Below are 4,592 nucleotides of genomic sequence, written 5' to 3' on the forward strand. Positions count from 1 at the left end.
CACACACTCACACACACACTCACACACATACACACAAACACTCACGCACATACACGCACACAAACATACACACAAAACACACCCTCACATGCATACACACACACACAAAACACACACACACAACACACTCTCATAACAGAAACACATCCTAGGAACATGCACCTTATCCATTTTGCTGCTCCTATCCAATCCCCTCCCCTTTTTCTTTTTCTTTATTATCTCGCTCAACTTTCTGTCAATCCTCCCCCTCTGTCTACTTCTTTTTCTTCCCTTCCCGCCTCTCTCTTTCTCTATGTCCTTCTGGCCCTTCTTTTATCACCTCCCTATGAAGTTACCTTCATTCGCCATCCTCCATGCCCTGACGCCTCTCACACCTCCGTGCAATAACAGCCCCACAAAAGACAATCCGATTGACCCAGGGTTTTAAAAACAACGCAATAACAATCTCAATTAGTCCCAAAATATCTTTTCTCTGTCTTCGTCTCGGCGGACAGGGAAGATAAAATATTTTGTTGTTCCTTTTGATGTCTAATCAATTGCTTGGCTTTCCTTTACGTGGACCAAATTTAGTACTGACTCAAAATAAAGTCACGGATAGTCTTGACAAGAATAGAAGTTGATGTAATCAACGTGTCTTTTTATTATGATTATGAAGCAGCCGATATGAGATGAATTGCGACTTTTAGCAAGAGTTTTGTTCTTGTTGATGCTGCTGCTGCTGCTGCTGCTGTTCCTTTTGCTGCTTCTCCTACTCCTGCTGCGGCTACTGCTGCTGCCGCTTTTGTTGTTGCTGTTCTTGTTGATGTTTTTCTTGTTTCTATTTAATTGATGTTGTTGTTTGTCTTGTTGTTGCTCCTGACGCTGTTGCTTTTGATGTTATTTTTGCTGTGGATACTGGTGATGTCAATGTTAAATTGTCTTTGATGGTGCTAATAATGTTGCTGTTGTTGTTGTTGTTGTTGTTGTTGCTATTGTTGTTGTTTTTGTTGCAGTCCTTGTTGTTGCTGCTACTGCTGCTGAAATCAAGCTCTCATCCATATGGAGTGTGCAATTACTCTAGGAAGAATAGAGCTCAATATTAAGATTAAATCTAGATTTTGAACTGCCAGCTTTCCAGAGGCAGATCAAGTTTGTAACCTCTTTTGTCGGCATGACTGTTTTTGGTATGGCAAAATTAATAATTCAAAAGCAAAGTTGTTTATATTGCTGTTTCTGTTTCTATTGCTGTTATTTTTGTCATCATCGTCGTCGTTGTTGCTGCTGTTGTTGTTGTCGTTGTTGCTGTTGTTGTTGTTGTTGTTGTTGTTGTTGTTGTTGTTGTTGTTGTGCGTGCAAGTGGATCACATAATTGCCCTTGCGTAGCATCAAGTATCGTTATTCTGGTCAGGGCCTTGATTCTCCTAGCTGCACATAGGCCACAGAGGATCAGTTGTTTGGCCTATCCAGTGCTTTATAAGCCTGCAGCGAAGGTAGGTGTCTGATCGTCGGGGGATCCTATTTTCGCCCCTCTGAGAGTATGCCCCATACACATTCTTGCTTGATCGATTGGGTCTTTTGTAGTGATTTTTTATCTGAGACCAGGCGCTGTTACATCTATGATAACTGTCGCAAATTTTGCAAGTTCGAAAGTACTACATTATTTACATTCAAGCAAAAATCTGCCAGTATCAACCTGACAGAAAACCGATTTAAACACAATGTGTGCCAACTTCGAGTTTTGTCATTTTAGCTCGGTAAACTTGCATGATGTCAAGGTATGTTGCTATAGGGTTTCCAAATGATTTTTTTCTCCAGAAAAAATACAAACTGACCTAATTTTAAAACTAATACGGTTTGCGACAGTCACCATCGATAATACATCGGCCTGCCAAGGCCGCGGGTGGTCGTCGTCTGTTTTGCGGCTTCATCAGTCATTTATTTCCGGGGACGCTGCTGTGGGTCGGAATCCACTGTATCGTTGAATGGAAACGAACATTTCAAAGACGAAGACCTAGTCTGCCGACTGAGAATGCTTGGTGTTTTCCAAGGAGGGCCTTACAGAGCGACTGACAAGTTGCGGACACCGCAACTGAGGCGGTCTCACCACTCCCATCTATTGCTAGGCTGTTTTAGATCTAAGATAGCTTTAGTCTACAGCCCGGTCAATCGCGATTTCAAGAACCCTCCTCTCTTCTTCGTAGGAGCACTAGTACTTGTCTCCTCTCTCCGTAGGCATGTGGATAACTTTTAGGAAAGATAGGAAAGCCCAAACGCCACCAACCATTGTTCCTTCGCTCGTTGAGGCGTCAGTATATTGTAGCGTTCCCAATTCTCGGTTCTTAACGGCATTCGGCTTCCTCTCACAAGTGTCATTATTGCTACATGGCTAATTCCTCCTTTTATTAGACGGTGTGGTATCAAGTAGGTAGGTGTTGTTTGTGAATAATGCCAGCGTTTCAGTCACTGCTCTCAATGGTTTGTTGCCACGAGGTATCTTGGATGGTTTGGGGTGAGACATAAGGTTTTGTCTTAGAGCGGAGGCAGTTAGCATTGATTTGAGACTGAGAGTTGCTGAATCGGTGTGCCACTCTTTCAGTGGGGATAACTTGGCTTGGTCGGTAATCATTTTCAAGCACCAAATTTGGGCAGCCTCTAGATAATCTATCTGTGTCTCTGCACTCAATTGTTGCCAGCTGCTGATATCAAGACTGAAGACGCCCTATATGTGGAAGAAGGTTTTGCTTTCTTCAGCCCTAGTCAGAATGTACAGTTACACCCATCATCCACGGTTTTTTGCCGACCGGCTTTGCCGTTCCGATCTGGATCTATAAATATTATTTGAACGTAAGTTCTCTGTCAAGGGTGACTACCAGGTGCCAGGCATGGGACTTAACCTTTTATGGTAGCTACAGTGTTGATGATGATGTTATAGGCCTGCCAGCGTCAGGTGAGGGCCTCGAGAAAAATGTGGCCTCACCTTTGGAGCCATACTGAAGAATGTGATCTCATTTTTCGAGCCATACAGATTAAGTTATTACCCCCGGCCCTACTCCACCACTCTATGCGTATCTACTGTGCTCTGCTCGAGAAGTTCAGAACCTTAAAGACTTGTTACGATACAAGGACAAAAACATCGTCAACATGGATTGAGGCTGTCATATTATCTGGCAGAAGCTCTGTCAGTTTGTCGATGTAAAATAGGAAGACAATCGGAATCGGAGATAGTACTGATCTTTGAGGAAGGCCCAAACTCACCTATTTACTCCACTGTGGACCCCGTTGAAGCGGATATTGGCCAGCCAATTGTATAAAAAAAAAATCACATTTTGGATGTAACTGTCGGGCACACCTTCGTCTAGGATGGCATGAAGAAGGCGGTCACACTAGGCTGCGTCGTATGCCTTTGTGGAATTTGGAAGGACCAGCAAGGGTTTATGTCTGGGCTTCTTTAAGAAGTTTCTGTTATTGTTCTGTGTGATTCTTCTATGCATCTGCTCTTCCGAAATTTGGCATGTAGTTTCGAAAATCTTCCTTTCCCCTTAGCAATGTAGTATAGTCGCTCGGACATCGTCCTTCCCATCACTTTGATGACGTAGGCGGTGAGGATGATCAACTGAAACGATGCGAGGTCTGATGCGGATTTAACGGATAATGACGGGGATAATAATGGCGTCCTTTCTCATTAATGGCTCGTCTGCAGAGTGGAAGAACATGTGGAAGACAAGGAAGAGCTTCCCGAGGGCTTTAGAATCCAGTTTCTTTTTGAAGGAAGGGGGAAAATTTATTGTGGGGACCAGGTGACCCACAAGGTTTCATCTTGGAGATGGCACCCCTAAGCTCAGCGATTGTGAAACTGGGCTTAGCATTTCCCGGGGATTTACTGCAATCTCTTGTTTTCAGTTTCTATTTACTCCTCTGTCTCCTCTAGATATTATGTCACCACGTTTGAGGAGTGGCAGTTAGGCTCTTCGTTGTCGCGCGCAGGAGATCTGAGTTCTATTTCCGAGAGGGGAAAATTGTATCGAGTATCTCGGTCTTTCTGCTGTGATGTTGGCAGAAGACAGCCCCCTAAATGATCTACATTGTTGCTAAAATCGCTACATTAAACAATATTTGAATCTCTGCATTGCTGAAGTGATAACATTTCCTCCACCTTTTTTCTACCTGTTTACCCGTTGTTTTGGGTTTTCTCCGTTTCCCAAGCGTTCCTTTTCTTTTTATAAAAATCCCCAGTTCAATAATAATCACTCGTTCTTTTAAAAAAGATACGATCAAAGACTATACGAATGTGGATGCAAAAAACACACAATTTCCTTATTAGTATTTTCATCAAACAAATTTCTTTTTGTGCCTTTTATGTATAGATACTCTGTTGAGAATAGTGTGATTGATTATTAGTGGTCTCTGCATAGGAACAAGGCCCTAAATGGAACGCACATCAAACAGGAAGACCACAAAAAGTAATACAATTGGAAGTAAATGGTTGAATCATTATCTGAGAGGCAGAGGCTGGCTGGGTCCTCTGAATATAAACAATATACAGTTTTAGTATCAATATAAAAGAAAAACAATTTTCTTTCTTCTTCTTCTTCTTCTTCTTCTTCTTCTTCTTC

At 42.5% G+C, this 4,592-nt stretch overlaps 1 protein-coding gene across 2 annotated transcripts in view; it reads left to right on the forward strand.

Moving 5' to 3' along the window:
* LOC101855857 overlaps positions 1 to 4,592 on the forward strand; it is a 161,279-nt gene that overhangs the window by 11,755 nt on the left and 144,932 nt on the right. The window lies entirely within an intron of this gene.

Source organism: Aplysia californica, unplaced genomic scaffold (assembly GCF_000002075.1).
Source record: "Aplysia californica isolate F4 #8 unplaced genomic scaffold, AplCal3.0 scaffold00078, whole genome shotgun sequence".
NCBI classification, from domain to species: domain Eukaryota; kingdom Metazoa; phylum Mollusca; class Gastropoda; order Aplysiida; family Aplysiidae; genus Aplysia; species Aplysia californica.